Below are 18,130 nucleotides of genomic sequence, written 5' to 3' on the forward strand. Positions count from 1 at the left end.
CATTTTGATGGGTCCAGTCAATTGGAGGGCTCGGGGGCTGGAGTCGTATTAACTTCCCCACGAGGTGATAAGTTTTGTTATGTTCTCCGTTTAATGTTCCCTTGCACTAACAATGCAGCTGAATATGAGGCCTTACTCCATGGTCTTCGGATGGCTAAGGAGATGAACCTAAGCCGAGTTAAGTGCTTCGGTGACTTGGACCTGGTGGCTCAATAAGTGTCCGGCACTTGGGATTCCAAGGACCCACTCATGGCGACATATCGTCATGAGGTGGATATTTGTTGGAAATATGCCCTAGAGGCAATAATAAATTGGTTATTATTATATTTCCTTGTTCATGATAATCGTTTATTATCCATGCTAGAATTGTATTGATAGGAAACTCAGATACATGTGTGGATACATAGACAACACCATGTCCCTAGTAAGCCTCTAGTTGACTAGCTCGTTGATCAATAGATGGTTACGGTTTCCTGACCATGGACATTGGATGTCGTTGATAACGGGATCACATCATTAGGAGAATGATGTGATGGACAAGACCCAATCCTAAGCCTAGCACAAGATCGTGCAGTTTGTTTGCTCAGAGCTTTTCTAATGTCAAGTATCATTTCCTTAGACCATGAGATTGTGCAACTCCCGGATACCGTAGGAATGCTTTGGGTGTACCAAACGTCACAACGTAACTGGGTGGCTATAAAGGTGCACTACAGGTATTTCCGAAAGTGTCTGTTGGGTTGGCACGAATCAAGACTGGGATTTGTCACTCCGTGTAAACGGAGAGGTATCTCTGGGCCCACTCGGTAGGACATCATCATAATGTGCACAATGTGACCAAGGAGTTGATCACGGGATGATGTGAGTTACGGAACGAGTAAAGAGACTTGCCGGTAACGAGATTGAACAAGGTATCGGGATACCGACGATCGAATCTCGGGCAAGTAACATACCGATAGACAAAGGGAATTGAATACGGGATTGATTGAATCCCCGACATCGTGGTTCATCCGATGAGATCATCGTGGAACATGTGGGAGCCAACATGGGTATCCAGATCCCGCTGTTGGTTATTGACCGGAGAACGTCTCGGTCATGTCTGCATGGTTCCCGAACCCGTAGGGTCTACACACTTAAGGTTCGATGACGCTAGGGTTATAGGGAAAGTATGTACGTGGTTACCGAATGTTGTTCGGAGTCCCGGATGAGATCCCGGACGTCACGAGGAGTTCCAGAATGGTCCGGAGGTAAAGATTTATATATGGGAAGTCCTGTTTTGGTCACCGGAAAAGTTTCGGGTGATATCGGTAATGTACCGGGACCACCGGGAGGGTCCCGGGGGTCTACCAGGTGGGGCCACCGGCCCCAGAGGGCTGCGTGGGCCAAGTGTGGGAGGGGACCAGCCCCAGGTGGGCTGGTGCGCCCCCCCCACAAGAGGCCCAGGGCGCAGGAAAGGGGGGAAAGGGGGAAACCCTAGTCTCAGATGGGCCTAAGGCCCATCTAGTGGGGCGCCCCCTCTCTCCACCCCTTGGCCGCCCCCCAAGCCCCATCTAGGGCTGGCCGCACCCCTTGGGGGGGGGGGAACCCTAGATGGGGGCGCAGCCCTCCCCCTCCCCTATATATATTGGGGTTTTGGGGCTGCCATACACACGAGAACGTCTCTCTTTCGGCGCAGCCCTACCCCTCTCCCTCCTCCTCCTCTCCCGCGGTGCTTGGCGAAGCCCTGCGGGATTGCCACGCTCCTCCACCACCACCACGCCGTCGTGCTGCTGCTGGATGGAGTCTTCCCCAACCTCTCCCTCTCTCCTTGCTGGATCAAGGCGTGGGAGACGTCACCGGGCTGCACGTGTGTTGAACGCGGAGGCACCGTTCTTCGGTGCTTAGATCGGAATCAACCGCGATCTGAATCGCTACGAGTACGACTCCTTCATCCGCGTTCTTGCAACGCTTCCGCATCGCGATCTACAAGGGTATGTAGATGCACTCCCCTTCCCCTCGTTGCTAGATTACTCCATAGATTGATCTTGGTGATGCGTAGAAAATTTTGAATTTCTGCTACGTTCCCCAACAATATTGTTGCAGGTCACTTCAAAGGTTATCAGGTGGATCATGTGGACCGGCGAAAGAACGAAGCGGCGGACGCTTTAAGCCGTTTGGGTTCCCAACGTAAACCGGTTCCACCTAATGTCTTCCTGGATGTGTTGCATAATCCGTCCGTCAAGCTCCCTGGAGAAGAGGATTTGGCTATTCCTGATCCGGAAGCTCAGTTGGTGGCGGCTCTTCATGTTATTCCGGATTGGACGGTTCCATATTTGGCGTATATGAACCAGGGCGAGTTACCAGAGGATGAAACTTTGGCCAGGCAGGTAATCCGGCGGTCCAAGTCCATGACTATTATCAATGGAGAGTTACATCATTGCAGTGTGACAGGGGCGTTTCAACGCTGTGTGTCTCCTGAAGAAGGCCGTGAAATTTTGCGTGAGATCCACGAAGGAGATTGTGGTCACCACGCCGGTTCAAAGTCTTTGGTGGCCAAGGCGTTTCATCACGGTTTTTATTGGTTAACAGCTCATGCTGATGCCGAGGACTTGGTCAAAAGGTGTGATGGATGTCAAAAATTCTCACGACGTGCTCATGTACCGGCTCAAGAATTGAGGATGATTCCAATCACTTGGCCGTTTGCAACTTGGGGGCTGGATATGGTTGGGCCCTTCAAGAGATCCAAGGACAAGAAGACCCACCTTTTGGTGGCGGTTGATAAGTTCAAGAAGTGGGTGGAGGCAGAGCCAGTCAGTAAGTGTGATGCAGCTACGGCGGTTCAATTCATTAAAAAGGTGATCTTCGGGTTTGGCTTTCCACACAGCATTATAACAGACAATGGTACCAATCTGTCAAAGGGTGCCATGAAGGAGTTCTGTCAACGTGAGCACATCCGGCTTGATGTATCATCAGTGGCTCACCCCCAGTCCAATGGTCAAGCGGAGAGGGCCAATCAAGAGATCTTGAGAGGCATCAATCCTTGGCTTATGGTTCCTTTGCAACGGACGCCGGGTTGTTGGGTTGAGGAGTTACCTTCTGTGTTATGGAGCATCAATACCACACCCAACAGATCGACAGGGTACACACCGTTCTTCATGGTTTATGGAGCGGAAGCGGTTCTTCCTAGTGACATCCGTCATGACTCACCTCGTGTAGCGGCATATGTTGAAGCTGACAACGAGAAGGCATGGCAGGAAGCTCTTGACTTGTTAGATGAGGAGCGTGACATGGCAGCAGCCCGTTCGGCGATTTATCAGCAAGATCTGCGTCGTTATCATAGCCGCCGGGTTAGAACCAGAACCTTTCAAGAAGGCGATTTGGTGCTTCGACTCATCCAGGATCAGACGGATATGCACAAGCTATCCCCCCCTTGGGAAGGACCCTTTGTGGTCAGCAAGAATCTGCACAATGGGTCATACTACCTAATCGATGTTCGAGAGCGCAAAGACTCACGTAAATCGGAGGAGGAGACCAACCGGTCGTGGAATATTGCTCATCTTCGGCCCTACTATACTTGAGCCATAGGCTATGCTTATGTACATATTATGACAATGTATATATTATGATCAATATAATAAATCGGAACCTCAGCTAAAGCGGGGTATCTGTTGTTTTTCTTACATCATGTGTGGTTACATGGAGCTTCTGTTTATAAAGCGGCATCTGGTTTACCCCTTGATTCAGCTTCTCAAAGCTTTATATTACATCACTTGGGGGCTTGGTCGTATCCGAACCATAGTCACACCTCTTGATCGGCTCAAAGCCAAATCAATCCGGGGCCAAAGAGAGTGTTATAAAACAACAACTCAAACATGGGCACCCACTGAGCACAGCTCAAAATGTTACTTGGGGATTCTTTGCTGTCGAAATGAACAAAGAATCTACACTTGTAATAGGCTATCAAGCCATGGCTTGGAAGCCTGGTGTATACACCTAAAACCCCAGGTTAACCTGCCTATTTAAGTAAGTCACTCCGCCCAGGTAAACCTGGTATGACCCTTCGAACTTTGACAAGTTACTCTAAAATAAAGACCCTGAACTTGTCAAGTTAAAACGATGATTGGTTAAGGATTGAGGACCATCTTAAAAGGCTTTGTGAAATGGTTTAACTCAGTGGCCTGGCAGCCCATGAAAAGCCTCGAATTTGGGGCCTAGCAGCCCATGAAAAGCCTCGACTACAAGGGTTTTTATTCGCTTTTTGCTAAGTTTTCTCTCTTTTGACAAGATTTGTGATGTTTTTAAACCGGTGTTCATCAACCCGGTTAGGCTGTCAACTCCAAGTTGTCAGTACATGATCAAATTATAATCCGGAGACTATCAACCCGGTCTGGTTTAGACTAAAAGTCACCAGTATTGAATAAACCGGTGTTTATCACAACCCGGAACGATTTTATTGTAAACCGACATCATATAATAGGAGTTACTAATGCTCCGGATTAGGGTTGTTACCCTCATTACAATAGTTGGTCAGCCAACATTATAACCTAAGGTCACAGGTATGAATTATTTTTCATATTTGATCATCTTTTTTCAGCTTCGGTTATACACCTTAGCTATATATCTGGGCATCATGACCCGTCCGGCGGTACACCGCCAGGACACTATCTACTTCTTGTGTGCAGGAATAGCTTGAGTAAATCGTTATGAGTTATGAGCATAATATGTCTTCAAGCATGGCGGATCAACAAATGTCAGGCACACATAAATATGCACGAAGGCATATCAGATCAAGTGTTTTAACTAGCCTATTACAAGGCATTTCAGTGCCCAAAAGGATAATTGTTGCACAATAAGTATTGCGGCATGTAGAAGACTAAACTGGCCTCCGGATCAGGATTCGTCACCAGCTTGGCCTGACGGCTGCGGATCATCTTGCATCGGTTCAACTCCCTCCTCTCTACCCAGTGGCTGGAAGTCAACAGTTGCCCAGTCGATCCCAGTTAGGGCTTGGAATACAGCTTCATCGCTTATAAGCGTGGACGGTTCAATGTCAGGGGCATAAGTGTGCCTACGGATTGGTGGGATAAGATTTTGCGCTTCCGGAATTGGTGCAACAACCCGTCTGTTCTTGTCATCATAACTCGCCTGATAGTACGAGAGATCCACCTCTTCAGCCAGTTGACAAGCCATTGGACGTACTTCCCGGTTTATGGCTCGGAGGTCATCATTGCCGAATTCTGATCCGTCTTCTTTCAAGCTGGGATAGCCTTTGGCCGCTTCCACTGGATCCAAGTTAGGTACCCATGCTTTTGCCCGGGTTAGGGCGGTCAGAGCGCCTGCTCTTGCAGCAGACTTTTTAAGTTCTTCTACCCGGGCAGGAAGCATAGATAACCTTTCTAAGGTTTCCTTGATTAAAGTGGGGGGAGGCTTATTGTGTGAAGCGGTGTAGATGATCCGCTGCGCACCGGTATACAACTGCTCTATCAGAGTATAGGCAGCCTTCAGCTTCTTTTGAACATCAGAGCCCAGATGGCTAATGCGAGTTCCTGCATCATTGTAAACATCAGTAAACCGGCAACACATGGGAAGATATGTTGAAAGCATAAGGAAAAGATGTTTAACGAACACAGCAACAGTCATGGCATGAATCTGCCGCTTTACACCAGTCAGTTCATCTACCATCGGTTTAAGAGCTGCTTCTGCGTCTTCGGCCCTTTTTCGCAAAGCGGATTTTTCTGTCTCCCAATCCGCCCGCTCCTTGTTGAAGCTCTCTTTCAGTTTCTCCATAGCGTCTAAAACGCTAGTCAACTCTTCCCTGGCTTTGGAGGTTTCGGCTTGCTGAGACTTGATGTTCTCTTGCAGATCAGCGGTTTGAGCTTCCTTCTTGCTCAGCTCAGCCTATAAAGAGACAGATATATAATGAGTTGACAGTACATGTTTGAAGTACCAAGGACATAACAAGTTCTGCCCTTGATACTTGGGGGCTAATGCATATTTGCTCCTTATCAGAAATTTCTACAAGTCCCAAGCACAATACATGTATTAATCTTGGCACTTGGGGGCTAATGTGTGTTTGCTCATAACTGCTGATATGCGAATTCTTCTACAGTCCCGGTTCATCTTTATAAAAGTTAAACCGTCACTTGGGGGCTACACCAGTGAAAAAAGAAATGCAGTGTTGCAAATATAAAGATTGTTACTAAGTCCCGGTTTAGATTGGTATCATAAACCGTCGCTTGGGGGCTACTGGAGTTGATACTTGAAAATGGACATAAGAGACATAGTTGTATGGTTACCTCATATCGCTCTTTCATCAGATTTACTAAACCGGCTTCATGATCACGACTGGTGTACAGACGATTCAAGAAGCCAGAGTGAATGTCTTGGGTGCTGAGATGAGTGTAGCTGGATAAATCGGTGCTCCATTTGCCCTTGCCCATAGCAGAAAGCTTGTCCTTGGCGCTATGTTTGGATAAAGCGACTGGGTTGCCAGGAGCGGTGTGGCCCACGCCGGTAACTATAACATCATCCTCTTTATCTTCAGCAGCTTTCACGGGAGTTGGCGGTTTGTCAGTGTCCTTAGCTGGGCTGGCCGGTTTATCATCAGGTCGGGCCGGGCTGGACGGATTTTCAGCATGGCTTGTGGTGTCAATTCTACTTGTTCAGTAAACAAGTCCTGGTCCTGAAGCGGCGGATCATTGAGCATGGCATTAGCATTGGTCTCTTCAGGATCTGGAGTCTTTTCCGATTCAACAGCCACGCTATCATCAGCCGATTTATTCAACCGAGCCTTATTGCTGGGTCTGGGCTTGGCACTGAGAAACATAAATATGTGGATCAGTACAGTCTATAAAAATAACACATCAGGGATAAAAACAAGTGTATAGCTCACCCAAGAACTGTTTTGAGGGGTGGAAGTTTTGTGGCTGATGACTCGCCAGAAGATGAGTGGGAAGTACCCTGATAATTTGAATCAGATGGGTTAAGAGGCTGGCGGAAACAACCCGCTTTGGGGCATGAAGTGTCAAGGGTATAAGAGACCTCTGATCGGCGTTTCTGAACCGGAGTATTTGGTAAACCGGCGGAGGTAACTACCTGGCCGCTGTGCCGGGTTGTGCGGCGAGCCTCGTGCTGCTGCGTCTTCAAAAAAAAGTTTGGGTCCAAGTAAGCAAGGGGTGAGAAAATTTTACTTTTCGGTTTGCTCGACGGATTTTTGATGTTGGCAGAGGATCTGAATCGGAGGAAAGAATGATTACCTCTACATCATCAGCATGACTGCCTTCAGAGTCGTCCTGATAATAATCATTGTCAATGAGGTGTACGAAAAATGAACCAAGAGAGTCAAGTTCTACCTCTGATTCCGGGTTACCCACATCGTCATCAGCATTTGGCTCGGAGGATGCAGTGGTCCTTTTCTTGGCAGGTTTTTTAACAACCTTGGTCTTTGGGCGAACTGGCTTGGCCGGTTTGTCTTGCGGTTTTGCTGGTTTGTCTTGTGGCTTTTTATTTCAGAACGGATCATCACCTTGTCAAAATCAGACAAACTCTCAGGAAATATGCTGAAAAGAGGTAACTTATAGTAAGGAAGTTAGATAATTCTTACAGATGGCGGTTTGTTAAAGGTACAGAAAGGACTTAGTCCGGTTTGGCTGCAGACGGCCTCCGGTTCATTTAACATTTTCTTGATAGCCTCAGTAATTTCAGCTTCTGTCAGTTGAATATTAATGTGCCGTTGAGGGTCGGTCAAACTCCCTGTATATTCACACATCAAGCCGGGGCACCAGCTTAAGGGTAGGATGCTCCAGCCGATCCAGCAACGAGCAAAATCAACACCTGTTAAACCGTTAGCCATAAAGGCTCTAAGCTTCGACTGCTGTGGGGCATAGTTGGCCCTTTCCTTTGCTGTTAACCTCTGAGGGAAAGGATGTGTATTGCTAAGGCGTTCAGGGCAGTAACCCGACAGGGGGTTTTCATCAGTTGGAGATGTATCCTTGCAATAAAACCAGGTCTGGTTCCATTCTTTGGGGTGACTGTGGAGCTTGGGATGAGGGAAAGTGACTTCCTTCCTTTTCTGAACCGCCATTCCGCCCAATTCAGTATTGGGTCCATATGTGAACTCTGTGCGACGGTTTAAGTGAAAGAAATCCCTAAACAGTTCAACTATAGGTTCCTCTTGCAGATAAGCTTCACAAAAGACTTGGAAGTGGCAGATGTTGGTCACAGAATTTGGACCGATGTCTTGAGGGCGGAGTTGAAAATTAGCCAATACATCTCGGAAGAATTTTGAACCGGGAGGGCTAAAGCCTCGGCCCAGATGGTCAACAAAAACGACTACCTCTCTATCCTTGGGTGTAGGAGGATTTTCCGGGCCAGGGGCCCTCCAGTGGATGACATCTTTTTTGGCCAAAGCGCCCGTTATGACGCATCTGTTTAACTGATCTTCCGTGACCCGGGAAGGAACCCAGTTGCATTCATAGACTTGCTTGGCCATTGCAGTGAGAAGCTGAAACATGATTATTGCCGGTTTAAAATACACAGTGAACAGCTATAAAAGCAGTACAAGGACGTAAGCATATTGTTAAACAGGGGTTTGTTGTCGGTAAACCGGAGTTTGACAATAGAGACAGTACAATGACGAATGCATTGGCGGTTCAACAGGGGACTAATGGTATCTACTGGGTCATCATTTTTCTATGAGGTTAAACCGCCTAATCTGGTATTGAAGATATATGTCTAAAGGTGCGTAAGTGAAGGAAAAACAAGTTTCACGACGAGACATGGTAATTTCAGATCTACCGTGTGTTGGAAAATCAAAATATATTCTGACCTAGTTCAAGCGTTTGAAGAGTTCAGCAAGTTAAGATGAGTTTTAAGCCCTAACAAAGAAAAAGGGAGTTTAAACCATAAGGGGGCTGGAGAAATCAGATCTAACTAGCCATTGGTATTACTGAAGAGGAACAAGGAAGAACAGTTTCAAGAACTTTGAAGAGCTATGAAGAACACCGAACCCTAATGGTAGATCTGGAGTGAGGAAAGAAGGAACTTACTGGTGCTGAGGAAGCAGCGGAGGATCGTCGCGTTTCTCTGGTACGGTCAGGTTGATGCAGCGGCCGTCGTTGAGGCAGAGGCGAAGGACGATGACGGCGGCAGAGCTTGAGGGTCGGTCGGCGCGAGGAAGAAGATGACGCGAAGAGGCACGAGGGGGAAAGTGAAAGGGACCCTTCGGCCTTATTTATAAGGTGAATGGATAAAAGGTAGGCGCGAGAATCAAGGAGCCCGAAAAAATGGGATATGTGACAGCTCTGTTGCCTCGATTGTCGGAGGACCATCAATGAAGGTGGGTTATACGCAGTTTTTAATAACAGATGACGTCATGGCGATTTTATCATGGTCCTGGAAGGTGACGTCACGGTGGTTTACAAGACTATGTGAAGGTGCTGAAGAAGATTCTTCTTAAATATTGAGGATTGACATGAACCAGTTCAAATCAATCTGGGGCCTAATGTTGGGGATATTACTACTGGGCGCAAACCGGCCAGGAGTGGCCGGGTTAGCCCCATAATGGTTCACTGTATCTGAAGCCCATGAAGACAAAGACGGTGACGCTTTATGAAGGTCCAGGGCCCAAAAGCCGGTTTAAGGTCTGTAGACATAAACCGGCGTTGATATGTAAACTTGTGTTGTAAGATAGAAAGAGTAGAGACCGGGCCGGACACGTTTATGAGCCGGCCTCGGGATTTTGTAAACCGACGGGCGTCAACCCATGTATATAAGGGGACGACCCGGTGGCGGTTTGTGGACAACAGACAACAATTCGAGACTCAGGCAAAGCGTATTCGCTCCCTGGTCATCGAAACCCTAGCAATTCCACACCAACTGGATTAGGCTTTTACCTTCACCGCAAGGGGCCGAACCAGTATAAACTCTCGGCGTCCCTTGTCCGCTTTAACCCCTTTAAGCTAACCCACGCGATGGCTCCACGACTAAGTCCTTTCCTTAGGACATCTGCCGTGACAAAACCACGACACTGCCCTTATGAGTACCTTCGAGGGAATCATTGTGTGACTGGTGAAGCCACCACAATGCCTCCATGGCTGACTGGAATGTCTCCTCCCACTAAGCGAGAATCGTTGAAAATCCTAGAATAAATCCAGAAAAATACAAACACCAGTGCTAAATCTATGACTTGAATCATGATGGGTTGATTCCATTAAAAAACCAAACCTTTTGAGCTAGGCTCAGTTCGCTTTCTCTCTCTCTCACTTTTAAAGCATATAAATATGAACCACGTAAAAGCATCTACAGCCGCAACTCTGGCTCCAAAAAAGATCTACAGCCGCAACTTGCAATTTTGGGCCATCAAGCATCCAGCCCACAGACAGTGATCGGGCAGGCCTCGGATTTGGTCATTTGCAACCATAAACCCTATATCTAAAACATCTAATACATGCAAACGCATGCATGTCGATCATGTTGGGATGGCTGGGCTGTTTAGCTAGAATTGATCAGGTGATAACACCAAATAGCCGGGTTTCAGATGTTTAGTCCCACCTCGCCGCATGAGGAGCTAGTCGACCAGCACGAGGAGCTAGTCGACCAGCTTAAACAGCCGAGTCGTCCAGAAGCAAAGCTTCAATCATCATTGCATTCTTTGTTAAGGAGATATATTGTCACTGTGAATCTTCTTTGCTTAACAAAGAAAATTCATAGTCATGGTCTATCTCCTTCACAAATGAAATATTGATGTTTGCACAACTCTTTTTGGGTGTAGCTAATAATAAAATTCGACGAACAAGATAAATTACTCTTTCATTATCGTAGGCCTATCAAGGTATATGAACGAGATGAATTTGACACTCTATGAACAACCATCAATTGATAAAGTGTAATCTAGTGTCAAGCTACCTCGTTTACATAGTGAGAATTGATCGACCTATGCAACGACAGAGAAGCTTGCCGCCATCCGCCCACGCGGCTATTTAAGCTGGTTGGCGTTCGCGGCAAGGTGGGACTAAAATTTGGGTGCAGAGATAAGAGAGGAAGGAGTTTTGGGTGGCTGCAGGTGGGACCGCTATGATCTGGAGCGGGGTGCCCAGTCACGCCCAGACGTGCATGGGCTGCCTCATATCCGCCCCCTATGTGGGCTAGATATGAGGGGTGTCGATCAGCCCGAGTGTTTGAGGCCGGTTTGAGGCATCCGTCTGGGTCAAATTTTTGTGACCGATCAGTGACCAGGCTGTTCGCCCGGGAGTTTGAGGTGGGTTTGGGGCGCTCGACTGTACTACTACAAGGTTTTCCTGGCTCCGGTGAGGGAGGGGCGATGACAGCAGCGCGCCTTCGGCTCGCTTCAGTGCTTGTAGTCGTCGCTAGGTGGTCTACGGATCTGAATGTAATTTTTATTATTTCTACTGTTCGTTGTACTACCATGATTGAAGATAAATAGATTGGAAGTTTTTTGGCAAAAAAAAATAATCAGAAATCAGTGTGGCACGGAGACTTAGCAGGCTCGCCTATCACCACATAAATGTTCTTTCATTTTCATTTTCCTACTGATTCGGGGAAAAGGAAATGGAGATGGCAGGTGCACCTCTCGTTTCAATTCAGCATATGGGTGATGGAGCTCCTGTACGTTAATGGCGACCAGTGACATGACACGCTTGACTGCAACTTGGTCCATTCTTATCTACCTTTTGCACCATTGATGTGACAAAAATGACGAGCATTGGTTCTTTCTTGATTGCTCCTTTGGCTGTTTAAAGGATATCCTTGTTTTTCCCTAATCCAGAAAGGCAAGGGCCATTTATTTCTCTCCGTCGACAAAGACTCTCCGTTTCTTTTCAAAGAAAAGAGGGCAGTCGTCCTCTTAAACGTGCTTTGTGGAATAAGATTGTGTCTTGAATTGTGGTGACATTTTCGTTGTGCAACATCTCTGTCATGTTTTTATTTATTATAAAATAGCAATATTTTACATAATTAAGGATGTGCCCTTACTAGACCCTTTTCTCCGAGCATCTACAACCGAAGCCCCCATACCCGCCACAAACGTCTGGACGGCCAGCCCAGACAGGGAAATGCTACCCAACCTGTCAAAAATGACCGACACCCCATATCCAACTCATATGTGGGGCGGATATAGGGACGTTTGGACGCGCCTGGATGCGGCCGCCACCTCAGACTAGAGGGCGGGTCCTACGCGGAAACCCATCGGTCCGACGGGCGGCTCCTCCAATTTTAGGCGAGGATGCGTTCATTGTGCCATGTGGCGCTGCTCTGACATGACGCTTGAGGGACCAAGTCCAGCTATTTAAGCTAGATGGCAAGACAACCCTAAGTCGTCTCATTCTCATTCCTCTCGTCCATGCCACCGTTGCCCCCTCCTCTCACTATTCTCATCCCTTTGGAGGCTCGCCAACGCCGACGCCACCATGGTCCGCAGTAAGATAACCTACTACAAGCTGCTCATGCTGGAGCAGCATGCGGAGATCCAGGCGGAGATGCGGGCCGGGCCCACGTCACGTGTCCCGCCGCAGCATTGCGACCAACCTGCCTCCGGATAGTCCTGACAAGGAAGCGCCGCAGCAGGTAAGTTTACGCATGTTTATCTCTTGTATCTCAGAATACAGATTTATTCTCATCCTTCATACATTTCATTTTCAGTGCATCTACTTATTCAGGACAAAGCTCCATGGCAACTTGCACCACCTTTTCCACCACAAAAAGGAAAACTTGCACCACTCTTTAAAGAAAAGGTGAACCAATGAATGGACAAAGTTTATGAGAGGTCAGATTGGGCCACTGACGTAGACCCACTCGTCACAGCTACGCCACGAAAAATAGATGAGCATTTTATAGCGGCCTGGAACATAACGTAAATCTGGGCCTCTAGTTTTGAACTTTCAGTCCTGTGGGTGAATTGCGACAACCTGTGGCCTGGCGGCATCACACGATGGATTGCAACGTGATCCATGCTCATCCCTGTATTTCAGGATGGATGTGACAACTTTGCATGATGGTGAGCACAGATTCGCTCTTGAATGCTCGCTTTAGCGTTTTTCTTTGTTTTGTTCTTAGCCTCGTCCAAAAAGGCAAAGCAAAGACCATTCATTTTGTTTCGTCGACAAAGACGCTCCCAAGGCCTCCCCTTCCCTCCGTCGCCCCTCGCACGGACGACTGAGGGGCCCCAGCCCCAGCTGCCGGTCCTCCCAGCCTCCCCTCCCTCCCCTCCGCCGTCGTTGGTGATCGAAGCTGGGCAAAGTCCGTGCATCCGACGCCGGCGGCGGAGGTACTGCCTCCTCTCTCGGGTCCTTGGGTGGCGCGGGACGCCCCATCTCGAGGGTGTGATCCTGATCTGGATCGTGGCGGCGTCGACCTGGAGCAAGGTGCCCTAATGGACAACGACGGCGTGGCGGCCAGCCAGCGTCCTAGTGGTGGCCTTCGTGGCAGGGCTGGCGCAACCCTTCCCGATCTATGGCGTAGGGCCCTGGATCAAGGAGGGCGGCCCCTGGGTTAGCGTCCCTATCTGGTGGCGCGACGGGGCGGTGGGCTGCCGGCGATCGGACCGGGTGGCCGGCGATTCACCGGTGGGTTGGTGTTGTGGCTTGCTGCCCTGACGGCCAACGGTGTTGACCTACTCCTTCCTTCAACCCATGTTGCGTGCACTCCGTCTTATCGGACATGGCCGTGCTGCTAGCCGGTTACCGGGTTGGGACGGAGCGGGAGGTGGGGATCCGGATTGGGATAATTCTCAGGTCGGCTCCTGTCGGCCACGACACTCGAGGGTGCCGTTTTTCCTCCTGGAGACATCGTTCGGGTCCGCCCCACCTTTTCCCACATCACGGTCTCTCGGGTGAAAACCCTAGGGCGGCGACGACGCTCTTGGCGTCGTCGTGAGAGCTATGCGGCGGTGGGCACCGCTTGGGTACGCCGACAGTTGCAGATGGCGTGCCCCTCTTCCTGCAGGTGGCAGTTGTTCCGGGGAAAACCCTAGATCTGGATCTCTCGGATCGGATGATGACGAAGACTTTGGTGCCGTTCTCCCTCCTGGGGGCATCGTCTTGGAGCAGTGGTTCACTGGAGAGGCCAACAGGTGAAGCGGTGTTACATCGACCGCATTGAAGATGGTGGGTCTCGGTGGCGTGGAGCAGTGGAGTCTCAGTGTTGGACGCGGTTTGATCGACGCGCTTAGGCTGGTGGCGCTGTCTGGTGTCATGGTGACGTCGACGGCAGATGGGACTTGCAGGATCTTTGCAGTGATTCCTCCTAAAGACGGGATGGCGGAAGATGGCGGCGGATCCTAGAGCATGCGCAGGCGGTGCACGTTATGGGACACCCAGTCCCGATGTTATTAAGACCACTAGATTAGATTGTATCTGTTATGCGGACATGGCACATCTGTATACTTGTAGGTGTAGCGATTTTGTTCACCTAGAAGATGGCTTCTGGTTGATCATTGTATCCATTTTTTTAGACTCTAGTGAATAATTAATAAAGATGACCATGTGCATCGATGCAGAGGCCGGGTAATCCTCCTTTTTGAAAAAATGAGACCAATATGACCGTCCTCTTATCCGTGTCTTGTTCTGGAAGAGAATTATACGTACATGGTGGTGACGTTTTTTTCACCACGTGCGTTAATTTCAATTGCAAATGTCATATTCTTTTGGGCTGATCCATTTGAAGATAGTCAAACTCAGGTGTTCTTTTTAGCGGGAAGTCAAACTCAGGTGTTAAAACCATTCTTCTCTTCCTCTTTCATTCTCTCTTCCCAGTTGAACGCGGGCGAGGAGATGAACATGGCACAGCGCATGAACGATGCGTATCCACAGGCAGTTGACTTTATCTGTTGCTATCTACTTTGATTATTTAACCAAAGCTCATCCAAATCTACAACCTGTTCATTGTTCAGTGCATGGAGAGGTAGTTGCTGCCTTGTTCGATTGTAACACTGCTCTCTCAAATTCAGATAAGTTTCATCTCTTCCATGTTGACCAGAGAGTAAAAGCTCGAAACGCAACCTTGCATTTCCAAAAGGAAGAGAAGAAAAAAAAATCTTACTCCTAATGCATTGTCTAGACGTTATACCATGTTATCACAATTAGATTTCAATCTTTTTGAACTTGAAACTATAAAACAACAATATGCTAATAGTGTCAGTTTAAATATATATTACTCGATTGTAGAGAGGATAGAACTTGGAGTAACTTCGTCGTTAATGACAGTTTTTTCGTGTTAATAAGCTATGCATCCCATATATTTTTGTTTGTCTTTTGTTATTACAGGAGGTGCATGGAGGACTCGATCGTGGGACATTTTGGTGTCAAGAAGACAGAAGGCATCCTTGTTGATAACTTCTTTTGGTCGAAAATAAGAACAGATGTGGAGAGTTATGTTGCACGATGCACGACACGCCAAAAAGCTAAGCTAAGTCATGATTAAATCCACATGCTTTGTATATGCCTCTCATTGTTCCTAGCTCTTCATGAGAAGATATATCCATGGACTTTGTATTAGGAATGCCTTGGACAAGACAAGGGTTGGATAGTGTATTTGTGATAACAGAAACGATATTTGTGGTTGCCGATAGTTTCTCTAATATGACACATTTTATATCTTGTCATAAAAGTGAAGATGCTACTCACATTGCTGATTTGTTCTTTAGAGTAGTTCGTTCACATCTTGTGCCAAATAGAATTGTTTCTAATCGTGACACCAATTTTTTAGCCACTTTCGGAGGGTGTTGTGGACAAAATTGGGGAATAAGGTTTTATTTAGTACTGCATGTCATCCTCAAGCATATGGTCAAAATGCGGTGGTTAATCGTACATTGTCTACTATATGCTCAGACTTGTCTTGAAAAAGAATTTAAAGATGTAGAAAAAATGTCTACCTCATGTAGAGTGTGCTTATAATCATTTTCATTCTACCACAAAGTTATGCCATTTTTTAGATGAGATTGCTTATGGATTTATACCTCGTGTGCCTATTGACTTATTACCTATTCCATCTTCAGAGAAGGTAAATCTTGATCATAAAGAATGCACTGAGTTAGCATTAAAGATACATGAGACAAGTAAGAAAAATATAGACACATGATTGCCAAGTATGAACTTGCTGGTAGTCAGGGCATCGTGTTTGAGCCAGGTGATTTAGTGTGATTGCATTTGAGAAATTACACAATTCAAAATTAATGTCTCGTGCGGATGGATCATTTCAGGTGGCAAAAAATAATAATTTATATAAGCTTGATCTTCCTATAGAATCTGGGGTTAGTCCCATATTTAACATTGCAGATTTAAAACAATATTTGAGTGGGAATGATGAGCTACAGTCGAGGGAGATTTTGATTCATGAGATCGGGGGAAGGGGTAAGGATATCTCTATCACAGTTACACCCCATGCTAACACCTAAAGTCGCAATCTCACAAGTACCAATGATGGAGCTCGTTCTGCCACAGTTACACCCCATGCCACACCTAAAGTCGCAATCTCACAAGTACCAATGATGGAGCTCGTACGTGCCAATTAAATGGGCACGTACTTTGTTCCTTAGTAAATAGGATTTTACTAACAAGAATATAATACTACCTCCATGCGATAATTTTCTTGTATTCAGGAACAAATGATTTGAAGGATGTACTAGAAAGGATTAGTATAGACGAAAGATGTACTCCATGTGTTTTTGTTGGCCCAGGTGTGTTAATGAGTAGAAGACATGCATGCCAATTATTAATGCAAAGAGGCGGGTCGTGGGCCCATGTGTGTTGCAGCCACGTGGTGAATGCTTAGGGCAATTCCAATGTGGATCATCAAATCGCCCGTAAATGTCCGGACTGAGGAGCCTAGTCACTTTAAGCCATCCAATAGAAGTCATCAAATTTATCCGGACCGATCCAGGCGTCCAAAACACCCAAATCAGCACCAAACTATGGGCATATAGGGTAGTCATGATGTCTAGATGTCCGTCTGGCCCACTGTTAGTTGGGCCACATCTTCCCATAGCCCATATGTCCCATTCACCTCTTTTTTCCTCGGTCCGCCTAGCCACTGTCAATTATAATCCATTGTCAGATTTGAGACTATGATTGGATGGCCGGCCAACGCCCAACCTGCCGTCCGAGAACACATTCGAACATATCTGCAGACATTTGGTGTCGTCTGATTGGTGATCCCGTCAGAGTTACCCCTAGTTGGACATTTTCTACTGCAACAAGGGAACCAAGGAAGTAGGCATCCGCATGATGAGATGTTGATCAAGTTTTCCATCAGCTAGGGGACATCGACACGTTGGCGCGCTCCTCTAATAATACATCATTAGCTTAGGTTTTAGGCGTGTTTCATTGTATTGTTTAGCTATTGAAACAATTTGTATTTATGAAATGTGTACGCCTACTCTCTTGTTAGACCCATAGTGGAATTCCAACTCGTTCATCTTTTTCGTGTGCTTAATCTATCATCCATGATTTCAGACTGCAATTCACCATAGTTCTTGTCGGTTCTTCGATTGTCCGCAGAAACTCGACCTTCGTTGCTCAGGTTGATCGTGCCTACGACAATATTATCATTAATTGGAGATTGGCTTAGCGATTCCAAATCATATCATCGGGTACGGTATAGCTTGATCGTCAAGATCAAAATCCACCAAATCGGTAGTTATCTCCCCACTCTGTCTCATCGAAGGATTGGGCCGCCGGTACATCAATTATGATTAAGAGAGTACTAGAAACCTCAACAAATAAGATTACTTGCTTTGTTGAGAACTATGAGAGTGACGTGAGAAGAAACTATGTAGAAATCGTTCCGCCTAGCTAAATGCCCTTCATGATATAATTGACAGTCGTGTGTGGCTTCTCTGACCACCAACTGCTGCCAACATTCCAGTGACCTTGATTGTTTAATACTCCATTCATTTTAAAACAAGTGCCGCTGATTTAGTACAAAGTTTAAATTTTTGGAGGAGGGAGTATTTTTTAGAGAAACTTGACTGCTTATTGAAGAACGTTGATTCTAAATAAAAAAACTAGCACCCTAAACTTCGTTAAGTGGCTGACGGGTTTTCCAAAAACCAGCTAGACGGCGCAAAAAATGTCCACATGACAATTCCGAGCTGGTCTAAAATTTACAAATATACCCCTATTATGTTTTCTGAGTTTTTTTT

The sequence above is a fragment of the Aegilops tauschii genome, chromosome 5 (genome assembly GCF_002575655.3).
Source record: "Aegilops tauschii subsp. strangulata cultivar AL8/78 chromosome 5, Aet v6.0, whole genome shotgun sequence".
NCBI lineage: Eukaryota > Viridiplantae > Streptophyta > Magnoliopsida > Poales > Poaceae > Aegilops > Aegilops tauschii.